The following is a 13,027-nucleotide window of genomic DNA, read 5'->3' on the forward strand; positions in this document are numbered from 1 at the left end:
TCATGCAAGGCAATATGACAATGACAATTCGTGTCATAATAAACAGAACGATGGAAAGTTGCATGGCAATATATCTCGGAATGACTATGGAAATGCCATAATAGGTAGGTATGGTGGCTGTTTTGAGGAAGATATAAGGAGGTTTATGTGTGATAGAGCGTATCGCATCACGGGGTTTGGATGCACCGGCGAAGTTTGCACCAACTCTCAAGGTGAGAAAGGGCAATGCACGGTGCCGATGAGGCTAGCAATGATGGAAGGGTGAGAGTGCGTATAATCCATGGACTCAACATTAGTCATAAAGAACTCACATACTATTGCAAAAATCTACAAGTCATCAAAAACCAAGCACTACGCACATGCTCCTAGGGGGATAGATTGGTAGGAAAAGACCATCACTCGTCCCCGACTGCCACTCATAAGGAAGACAATCAAAGAACACCCCATGTTTCAAATTTGTCACACAACGGTTACCATATGTGCATGCTACAAGACTTGCAAACCTCAACATAAGTATTTATCAATTTCACAATTACTCAACTAGCACAACTCTAATATCACCATCTTTATATCTCAAAACAATTATCAAGTATCAAACTTCTCATAGTATTCAATGCACTCTATATGAAAGTTTTTATTATACCCATATTGGATGCCCATCATATTAAGACTAGTTTCATAACCAAAGCGAACTACCATGCTGTTCTAAAGACTCTCAAAATAATATAAGTGAAGCATGAGAGTTCATCTATTTCTTCAAAATAAAACTACCACCGTGCTCTAAAAGGATAAAAGTGAAGCACTAGAGCAAATGACAAACTACTCCGAAAGATATAAATGAAGCACAATGAGTAGTTGAATAATTATATAACTATGTGAAGACTCTATAACATTTAAGAATTTCAGATTTTGGTATTGTATTCAAACAGCAAGCAAAACAAAAGAAAATAAAATTACGCTCCAAGAAAAACACATATCATGTGGTGAATAAAAATATAGCTCCAAGTAAAGTTACCGATGAACGAAGACGAAAGAGGGGATGCCATCTGGGGCATACCCAAGCTTAGGCTCTTGGTTATCCTTGAATATAACCTTGGGGTGCCTTGGGGATCCCCAATCTTAGGCTCTTGCCACTCCTTATTCCATAGTCCATCGAATCTTTACCCAAAACTTTAAAACTTCACAACACAAAACTTAACAGAAAACTCGTAAGCTCCGTTAGTATAAGAAAATAAATCACCACTTTTTGTACTGTTTTGAACTCATTCTAAATTCATATTGGTGTAATATCTACTTTATTCCAACTTATCTATGGTTTGTACCCTCCGATACTACTCATAGATTCATCAAAATAAGCAAACAACACAATGAAAACAGAATCTGTCAAAAATAGAACAGTCTGCAGTAATCTGTATCAAACATATACTTCTGTAACCCCAAAAATTCTGAAATAAATTGGTGGACGTGAGGAATTTGTCTATTAATGATCTGCAAAAAGAATCAACCTAATCACGCTCTCCAGTAAAAAATGGCAGCAAAACTAGTGGGCGCTAAAGTTTCTATTTTTTACAGCAAGATCACAAAGACTTCACCCAAGTCTTCCCAAAGGTTCTAGTTTCCTCCAAATCATATCCGTTCTCATGAAGATGCGTAGTTCAAGCTTCATGCCGTCCTCACAATTATTTTCGATTGTGAGATATTCTTTTCACCCATAGGAAGCAATTCGGGAGTGTTTTCATTTTGATTCTACGGATTCCATCATCTGAGAATTATTCATTTTCAGCTTTCAGATCTCGTTATTCAAATCTTACTAGTGCATCATTCAAGTATTCTCTAATCATCTCGTGATCTATTCTGTCTCATGTATTTATATTCTCTCAAGGATCTTTGTTCTTTTTATAATTCTTCCCGGTGTTTCTTTATTTATTTTCTTCGTTCATTTTCAATCCTACTGGTGATTCGTTGAAGACCTTGCTAAGTTTACGCTATATCTCTCTTAATTCTTTCTACGAGAATAAGTAGTATGCCAAATCCTTTGTTTGTCATCAATTTAAATTGGTCAAGGACATGCACAACATAATTCTTATTCTTGTTTCATCCAAGTGTTTAATTCTTTCTTCCGGAGTTCGTTCATGATATCGATTCTCAGTTTCTAGTTGTTCATATTTCTTTTCCGGAGTTTCAAGTTTTACGCTTTATCTCGTCGCGAAGCTCCATCTAAATCATCGCAAGGCTTCACCTTGTGTTTTCAACTTCTTTTTCTTTTTATCATCATTTTATTACCGGAGTTGTCATGATGGTTCAACTTGCTGGTTCGTCAAGGATTCATTTCATTCTTCATTTGTTCTTCAAGATTTCTCTCGAAGCTAAGATCAGCCAAGCTATACTCTCAAATAAACATGGTGCTCAACACATGTTTTGTTTTGAGGAGTTCAAGCATTCTTATTCTTGCATTCCAAAGTGCAATTCTTTCTACCTTATCTTTTGAGATGGTGTTATGAAACTCTTGACAATTTCCCTTCGTGTGTCATGATTCAACAGTTGTCAAGAATGAGATAGTTAAACCCATCAATTTCTTTGAGCATGATATCTTCTCAATCCATCAATCTCTTCGGTGGAGTTATCTTGGGTTATATTTCACCTAAAGCCTTCCCTAAGGAATGTTGCTATTGTGATGCTTATCAATAATCCAAGTTTCCTTCTATTCTCGCGATGAAAGAAGTTTTCATCTCTTCGTTGCTCTCGAGCAAGCAATTGATTCCGTTAGTGGCAGAATTTCACCTCAACTTTTGAGAAGTTTTTTCCATAAGCCCACTACAAGATTTTTCGTTTTGTTGTCGGTTTTCCAACGACTCCGTATAACCTTCTCGGAAGGGTGCTTTCCAAGCTCAATTGTGGCAGAAGCTGGCATTTTCTTCTCCATTCTGTTATTCCAACGATCTATCTTCTATTCTTTATTCCGGAGGCTTTGTGATGTTGCTCTCTTCACTCATCATCTCGGATTGTGAGGACCATGTTCTTTTCATGCTTATCCATTCAACCGGAGTGGCATGTCCTCTTTTCAAGTATCCTTCATCTTGTCAAGATCATGTTCAATTCCTTTCATTTACAGTCGGAGTGTTGTCCAAATTATATCATTCTTTTTTCCTTATCTATCTTCTTTTAACCGGAGTGTTGTGGCTATCATTCCTCTTCTAACCAGAGTCTCATCCAAGTGCTTTGATTTTGCCAAGTTCATATTATTGCCTTCCATTTCTAACCGGAGTGTTGTCGTAATTGATCTTTATCGTTCCTTGTACATCTCGTTTCAACCGGAGTGCTTGCATGTACTTCTTGTCCATTGCAACCCTTTTCTTATGTCTTTCAACCTACAAGGTTCTAGTAATGTTCCTTGTTCCTCTTTTCTAACAGAGTGTTTTCAACTTTATTCATCTTCGTTGTATTCTTTCTTTCAATTTGTTCAACCTCTCAAGGTTCATGGTTTCACTCGTTTGTCCAAGAAGCAACTTTGTTTTACCTCTTCCTCTTCCTTTTCTCTCCGGTGTCATCCTAGATCTCGGGACGAGATCCTCTTGTAGTGGTGGAGTGTTGTGACGCCCCGAGACCGACGCTTCAGAAGACTTCCATATTTTCGTGATCACTGTGTTTTTCATTTGTGCTTGCTCTTTTATTTTTGCATTGCATCATGTCATCATGCCATCATGTCATTAATCTTTGCATCTCAACTCAACTAATAAATTGCATAGACGGTTGATCAATAAGGGACTTTTGATCTATGCATTTAGTAGAATCATGCCATGCCTTGGTTTGCTATGATATGTTCCTGTAGCATGTTGTTTGCTGGCTCTAAACATGGCTTCCTGATGTTATTTCTGGCATGTTAGTATTTTCACTAAGTCTGTGAAGCTGATATCTTTTGTACTTTTGCCATGCTTGTTTGAACCTGCTCTTGTGTGATTTAGCCGTAGCTCAATGTTCATGTTTTGTCAAGCATCTTGTGTACATCATTGCCATATACTTTGTTGTTATGTTGGGGTGCAGTAGCTTAGTTTCTTGTTGCATTCTAAGTGGCATCGTGCTGTTAATCGCAGAATTGTGTCATTCTTGTTTTGCTTGCCATTTGCAAACCGTGCATCCGTTTCCGGTGATCTTTATATCGATTTCACCTGAAATCATCTCATCTTTCCAGTGGCATACTTGGTTTGCCAATTCTATGCCTTGATCTTTCTTTTCCTTCCGGAGCACGCATATGCATTGCATATCACATCTCGCATGTCATGCCTTATATTGCATCATGTTGCTTGTGCATTGCACCGTGATTGATTATTGGTCCTTTGCTTGTGTTCTTGCTTTGGGTAGAGCCGGGAGACGAGTATGTGACCGAGGAACCTGTTGAGTACGCTAACGAGGATCAAGCTTTCGGCAACTCTGAGAACTTTGCAGGCAAGCTGACCATACCCTTGAAATCACTTCTATCTTTGCTTGCTAGTTGTTCGCTCTATTGCTATGCCGCGCTACCTACCACTTGCTATATCATGCCTCCCATATTGCCATGTCAAGACTCTAACCCTCCTTTCCTAGCAAACCGTTGTTTGGCTATGTTACCGCTTTGCTCAGCCCCTCTTATAGCGTTGCTAGTTGCAGGTGAAGATGAAGTTTGTTCCATGTTGGAACATGGATATTGTTGGGATATCATTATTATCTCTTATTTACTCCAATGCATATATATACTTGGTAAAGGGTGGAAGGCTCGGCCTTATGCCTGGTGTTTTGTTCCACTCTTGTCGCCCTAGTTTCCGTCATACCAGTGTTATGTTCCTTGATTTTGCGTTCCTTACGCGGTTGGGTGTTATGGGAGCCCCTTGACAGTTCGCCTTGAATAAAATTCCTACAACAAGGCCCAACCTTGGTTTCAACATTTTCCACCTAAGCCTTTTCCCTTGGGTTCCGCGAACTCAAGGGTCATCTTTATTTTAAACCCCCGGGCCAGTGCTCCTCTGAGTGTTGGTCCAAATTAGAGCCCCTTGCAGCGCCACCTCGGGGAAACTTGAGGGTTGGTTTTAGTTGTATGGATTGCTCATCCGGTGTGCCCTGAGAACGAGATATGTGCAGCTCCTATCGGGATTTTTTGGTACGGTCGGGTGGTCTTGCTGGTCTTGTTTTACCATTGTCGAAATGTCTTGTAACCGAGATTCCGAGACTGATCGGGTCTCCCCGGGAGAACGAATATCCTTCGCTGACCGTAAGAGCTTGTGATGAGCTAAGTTGGGACACCCCTGCAGGGTATAAACTTTCAAGAGCCGTGCCCATGATTATGTGGTAGATGGGATTTTGTTAATATTCGGTTATAGAGAACTTGTCACTTAACTTAATTAAAATGAATCAACCGTGTGTGTAGCCGTGATGGTATCTTTTCGGCGGTGTCCGGGAAGAGAACACAGACTTGTGTTATGCTTGAACATAAGTAGTTTCAGGATCACTTCTTGATCACTTCTAGCTTCTCGACCGTGCGTTTCTTCTCTTCTCGCTCTCTTTTGCGTATGTTAGCCACCATATATGCTAGTGCTTGCTGCAGCTCCACCTTACTACCTTCTCCTACCCATAAGCTTAAATAGTCTTGATCGCGCGAGTGTGAGATTGCTAAGTCCTCGTGACTCACGAATATTTCCAAACAGTTGCAGGTGACGACGATACCAGTGCAGGCGATGCTACCGAACTCAAGTGGGAATTCGATAAAGATTTGGGTCGCTATTATGTTTCCTTTCCAGATGATCAGTAGTGAAGCCTAGTTGGGACGATCGGGGATCTAGCATTTGGGGTGGTCTTTCTTTATTTTGGTTCCATGGTCGGACCTTTGTTTGTACCTTGGATGATGTATGGACTATTTATGTATTGTGTGAAGTGGCGATTGTAAGCCGACTCTTTATCCCTTTCTTATTCGGTACATGGGATGTGTAAAGATTACCCCTCTTGCGACATGCCTACCATGCAGCTATGCCTCTAAGTCGTGCTCCGACACGTGGGATATATAGCCGCATTGTGGGTGTTACACGGCTCCACCTAGCTTGTGTGTAATCCAGCATCATCTGGGAATTTGCACCTTGTGTCTAATCCAGCATCATTAGGGAACTGGCACCTTGTGTGTAATCCAGCCTCATTTTGGAAACATGGTCTCGATGTTGACCATACTTCCCTCCTCGTAGGAACTGCATCCTGACATGAAGTTACTTCTTTTTTAGATCAATACTCAGAGCAACCCAGATCCATTTAGGAGAAGCCAGAAAAATAGGACTCAGAGAAGTGAATTCAAAAGGAAAAATATAAAAACAGACCACAAGGTGAGAACACCCACTTCCTTCATCAAGCTAAAAGCAAAAGCACTAGGACAGTTAAGACTCTTCTTCTTACACATGAAGAACACAAGGCTAAGAGAAACATATAATACAACATATACACATCGAAGAACACGAGGCTAAATGAAAGTAATTGAAAGGGTGTTACTTACCAAAGCTCGTTTTACAGGTTCGGTGCAGCTCCTCTTTAACTTGCCACGCTCCTTGAAGATGTCTATCCCGTGTTTGGTCTTCATTGCTCCTCTGCATGTTCGCACTCGTGGTTTTAAAATCTCAACATGGCAAGAAAAATATACTAGTAATACTCATGCATCTTGTGGGCAACATTAAAGCACTCGTCTGCCATGTTAGAGCATCTCCAACAGAAGCGCAACACGCGGTGCTTTAAAAAGGCGTTTACAGTGCTGAGATCAAGAAGTAGAGATAGAGAGTAGAGACTAGAGACTAGAGACATAGATAGTTCTCAGCATAGATATAGCATAGATAGATAAAAAATAGATAGTTCAACTACTCCTCGTTGTCCGACTCCTCCTCAGTGATGTCCTCCTCCGACGTCTCAATGTAGGCGTGAAGATACAGATCGTCGTCGGATTCCCGGGGTGACGCTGCTCCTAGCCTCATGTTGAATTGAGCGTCCGCTTTTCGTGTACGCTTGTCCTCGCGAGAGGCGGCTCGCTCCGCCCTCCTCTTCTCCCTCTCCGCCCTCCTTTGCGCATAGAACTCGCGCTCGTTGATGATGTCCTGCGGGAAGCGTTGGCGCCACAGCGCCATGGCTTCCTCGTCCATCTCGGCGATACCGAGACGGTGCTCCCGCCTCCAGTTGTCGCGCCGATCCTCGTCGGTGATAAGCCGCAACACGTTGGGGAAGTTCAATGTTCTATGAGGCCATTGGAGGCGCCATGCCGCTGCATCATACGCGCGGGCGGCCTCATTGGCGGTGTCGAAATTGCCGAGGCCGAGGCGCATCTCGGCGGAGAATCCGCTAGAGGGGCGCGCGCGGACGCCACGGTATCCCCAAGTTTCCCGGCAACATGGCGGCGAGGCGAGAAAGAGCGGGGAGATAGCGGTGGCGAGGTGCAGAGTGGGGAGAGAGCGGTGGCGACGCGCAGAGCGGGGAGAGAGTGGTGGAGAGGCACAGAGCGGGGAGAGAGCGGTGGCAAGGCACAGAGCAGTGGGAGGGCGTTGGATTTTATAAAGCGTGCTGGACGCCAAGGGCCAAAACTAGCGCGCGCCCGGCCGCTTTTTCCTGCGCATGCGTGATCCTTTCCCGCCGTCCGTGCTATCTCTACTCTCTTCTCTACTGTTATGTTTATTTTATATTTAATATTTATCTCTACTCTCTTCTCTACTGTTATATTTATTTTATATTTACAATATTTATCTCTACTAATCTACTCTCTACTCTTTTTTCTACTTTCTTTAAAAAAACAGAGTTGGTGATGATGGTGTGCTTGCCATCCTGCAATATAGGCCATCCAATTTATATCCAACGGATAGGAAGGAAACTATGGCAATTTTGCAGAAAGATACCCACACCCCTCTCCAGATTTGCAAATAAGGCCTTCCCTCATTCATCCTTTTCTCCTACAAGATATAAACTACTCATACAAATGCCCCTTGATGTTCCTTGCAACGCATGGGCATCTTGCTAGTTCTAAAAAACTTTCCATCAGTTTCCACACTACTATTTGCAGATGAAGAACCTACGCAAGCATAGAGCGATATAGGAGCGACACACAATTACAAGCTGATATTCTGTTGGACAATGGAGGCTATAACCAACTACTTTTACGTGAACAATAACAACCAGGTAATTTGAAGGGTAGGTATGAACCAAATTGGAACTGCACATGTACTGCTAAGTGATTCAATACACACATTACCGATCAAGGAGGAGAACGATGGTCGCGGCAGCCTTTGTGCATCATGGTCGGCAACGGGAGTCGGTTCATTGTCCACGACGGTGGTGCTTCTGCGCTTGGCGTCGGCTTCCGGGAAGCAGATCCGAGACCGTGGAAGACGGTGCCGAGGAAGAAGCTCTGTGTACGACGACGATGGTGGACCGGCTCTAGTGCGGCGTGTGAGATCGTCGATGAGGCAGATGCGCTGTGGTGGATGAGTGCGCCGATGGAGAAGGGGAGGAGCACGAAGGCTGCGGTGCCGTCGAGAAGTCTATTTTGGTGTGGGGGTAGAAAATGAGGAGTATTCAGGTGTACTACTCTAGGTGCCGGGGTGGGGTTGGCTGGGTAGGGTGAACCTGAAGTTACGAAAACAGGCCCCTACCAAGCGTAATCCGTAGACCTGTTCCGAAGGTTATGATGGTAACTTCGCACTGCTCGAATCAGGGTCGAGGGAGATTTTCCCGCTGACCTCAAAATTTTGTGACACTAAACTCCCCGTGTGGCGTGTTGGGTGATTGGGCTAAGCAACTAGCGAGTAGTACTAGTAACTACTAGTACTCCCTCTGATTTTCTTAACTTTGCATATTAGGTTTGACCGAAGTCAAACTTCCTAAAGTTTGACCAAGTTTATAGAAAAATATAAACATTTACCATAACAAATATGTATGATGTGAAAGTACATTCAATAATGAATCTAATGGTATTTATTTGTTATTGTATATGTTAATATTTTTTGTTATAAACTTTCTGAGAGTTTACAAAACTTGACTTTGACCAATGCTAATACGCGGACTTAAATAAAAACGGAGGGAGTACACATTTGTTTTCTTAGTTTGTAGTGAATTAATCATTTTTTGTAATTGTGAAATAAATATATTAGGCTACTGACTTCGAATGTAATGGTCTATACAATTCAATAGTTACAATAATTGTTGAATTCCAAGATGTATACGAGGTCTATAGTACTTCACAATATGCTCAAACTCACATAATCCCAATCAAATGAGAATCTAAATGCATTTCATAGTTATTACTTTGTAGGATGCAACAAAACCAACCATAACTCTGCATCATCCATTATAAAAGCAACATTTTGAACACATCCCAATGTGTGAATGAAATGTGTAGAGAGAGCTTGCGAAGATGGAGTAGATAGGGCGGGAAAGATTGTGTGTATGTGGACAAGAGAGTAGGAGACAAACCTAACGAGAGAGACACAGAGAGAGAGAGAGAAAGAGAGAGGAAGAAGTTAGGTCTGTGAGATAGATGGAGACATGTAATATACGTGAGATGTGTGTGCATCTGGATTCTGTAGACGTGGAAGGAGAAGAGACAACATGTTTGATGAGAGAACTGGAAAAACATGGACGAGAGGGGAAGGATCTCGTGGGTTGAGGGATTGATAATTTTGTGCGGGAGAGAGAGGATTGGTAATTTTGTGCGGGGGAGAGAGGGCGGTTGGAGTTAGTCAGCCGTCGTCACATCATCTTGCTTCCAAATGGCCCCGCATTCTCTAGTGCAGTGTGGTTGCCAGTCTTTGATATCCTCGATACCCTCTTTGAAGGTTGAGGTGTTGTGCATGCTGGGGTGTAGAGAAGCACAAGTGAGAGTGGTCGCCATATAGCCTTGGATGGGGATGAATTGTATGCTCGGGGGAGGGGGAGTGTGTGTGTGTGTGTGTCTGTGTGTGTGTGTGTGAGGTATTGAGAGAAATCAAACCTATGGAGAGAAATGCGTGTGTATGTGACGGAATGCTACATGCTAAATAGGGTTTTCATGAAGAGATTGTGCGTGCGAGATAGAGAGCGATGTGCGGGCCTTGAGGTGGGAAGGGGCCGGGTGAGGGTGTCAAAATGTGTGCGTTGACAGATGTGTTACATGCGATCGTGTGAGGGGCGGACGAATCGAGAGAGATGGTTGTTGTGTTACGAATGCTCCTCTCTCTCTCACACACAGACGCAAGTACAAATAGAAGACCGTTCTCTCGTTTATACACAACGTATCGGCATATGTCTATTTCTCACTCATGCATGATCATTTGTACATTCACACCTCTCTATGTCTCTATCACACGCACACCGTCTCCACATTTCCCTTCCACCACAACACACATATGGACACATACACACGTTCTCTCTCAATCACACACACAAAATCAGTATTAAAAAAACTAGGGCGCACCTAAAACGTCCAAATCCAAATAAACACAAACTGGAGCTAAATTCAAATATATGGAAATATTGTAGCATCAAAAACTTTTCCAGGAAAAAAAGTTGAGCAATATTCGGGGATTGTTTTTGCACACACAAAAAGGTTCGGTGGGTATCCTTCGAGCATGACACGGTGACGCACCGTTCGATCAACCGCGCGGCCGCAGTTCACGCGCTTGCAAAGGATTCCGTATCGTGGCTATGGTAACCAATATAAGCGTTGTCTCAGTCTAATGTTTACGTGTACTAGTACGGTTTTCTTTTAAGTTTGACCAACCCTATATAAAACTAAACTAAGCTCCCATACGCACACTCATCAATATGCCGCCGCCGTTGCGCATGCCGGTGCCCGCCTGCTCCGGCCAACCATTTCTCGCCCATCACCGCCGTGTTGCCGCCATCCCTGTACCATGAAGCCGAAGGCTCGCCTGCTCACGTCGTCTGTAGTCCCTCCTCGTGATGCCGCCGCGCTGCCAAGCACGCGAGCAGCTGGTGGAGCCGCGTCTATGCATGCAGCGTACGAAGAGGAGGACGAGCGCGTGCTCCAGCACGCTGGCGAGGAGGAACTAGCGTGTCATTGTCGTCTCCGCCCGCGCGGAGGAGGCGCGCATGGTGGCTGTCACGGCGGAAGCCGGTCGCGCTCGCGCCGAGCCCGCAAACCAGGTGCGGACGCGGAATCTACCTTCAAGACCTTGAATGCCACGTTGATCCTACAATCTAAAGGAGCAATTTGGGTCATTCGACTCTTGTGAGCCGTTGGATGCAACATGGATGGCTAGAACGACTTCTTCAACCTCCGAAATTGATGCACTGTTCATCTTATCAGCCCGCCACACGCCTAACTACTTGCCGCCGCCACCCTGCCCTCACCTGAACCGCCTGCCACCGCCATGCTCCCCCCACCCCCGCCATCCGTTTAACCCCAGGCACGATCCATTTTTTCCGGTGAACTACATTCCACACCCAACACTCATAGGATAGATCATGGGCACCCTACCACCCTAATATAGATACTGGGGTGGCTTCTCTGCCGTCTTCTTCCTTCGCTCCGTCGAACTTCTTTCACAAATCGACTGACCCAAATTATACTACTAGTATGAATGTATTAAGTACAGTAGGAGCACGAAGATACGAGTAGTAGTACCAACTGCAAGAAGAACAGTAGTAAGACATAGTACCAGTACTATAGTATGTACTAAAGAGTTCAAATAACGAGAAAGAACATAAAGTCCAAATAACGAGAAAGAACATAAACATAGTTTTGCTGGGGGCTCAGCCAACACACCCCTGAAATAAAACTAAGCAACTAGTTTTTTGACACTTCAGTAGAACCAGCATGAGCGACGGCACTGCCACCTTACTCGGAGTCTGAGTCCACATCCTCAACTTCGTCCTCGTCCCTCTTCCGCTTCCTCTTTGCCGCCGCTTATTTGCTTGAACCGGACACTGGGCTTGGCTTCTTCATCCAACCCTGGTAGATATTTAAACAAAGGTAGGCATCCATTGCTGCGTACAGGATGTGATCTTCATCTATTGTCTTGGACTCCCATGCATGATGAAACTCGTGGTGAGGTTTCTTCAGTTTAGCATATGAAGGATCAATCATGGCTGCTGCAAGGTTTAGCATTGAAGGCTGAGAGGAGGACACCAGACTTGCCTTCTAGAGATCGAAGGGCTAGCCTACAACGAGGCCTATCCAACCGAGGACATCCCTGTCGTTCCTAAAGTCTACAGTAACGAATTTCACTCCTTTGTCCTTGAGGAAGTTCTTAAAATCCTGGCACTCAACATCGGCATGGCATATGTGGTAGACCAAGAACACGTTATGTACGCAAAACTGGATCACGGCGGGCTTCTTCTTCTCTGCTCCTTTAGAATCTTCTCGCTTTCCAGGACTGTGGTGTACTCAACATCTAGCCCAGCGACCCACTCATCCTTTGAGTTTTCGAACATGCTTCTAAAGAGAGCAAGGCATCCTTTCATCGTCGCGGATCTATGGGTGTAGATGACGATGAACTCATCACCGGTGATGGCTCTAACCTGGTACTCAGCGGTGACCATGGAGATTTGGAAGGCCATGGATTTTGGAGGAGGGTTAGGAGAAGTTGAACTGGTGTAATGTGAAAGGACGGGACGACCGGGAGCGAACTTTTGTAATGTAGAAGATGGGGACGAGTAGGGCGTGTGAATGGCGTGGGGTTGTTGGCTTGCCTGGTGGATAAACGACTGCAAGCCCCCAAAGAGTTTTCGATTACTATGCGGGACCCACTAGATGTCATGTCTACTAGACCCATATCGTAGGCCTGACGGTATAGCTTCTGCCTGTTCGCACACCATGCCAGCAAGTGGATGTAACTTCACTTAATTCTCTCAACCGTCGCGCCTCCCACGACCTTCGCCTCCGTCACGCGGTCGCGCCCTTTAAGACTTCAACCGGCTATAAATGAGCAATTATTTTTGCCTACTCCACATGCATGATACTCCCTCTGGTCCCTTTTACTTCCGTCAACCGTTTGCAAAGTTTTTGACCAAATTTATACTAAAAATATCAATATCTACAATA

This window comes from Triticum urartu, chromosome 1 (genome assembly GCF_003073215.2).
Source record: "Triticum urartu cultivar G1812 chromosome 1, Tu2.1, whole genome shotgun sequence".
NCBI lineage: Eukaryota > Viridiplantae > Streptophyta > Magnoliopsida > Poales > Poaceae > Triticum > Triticum urartu.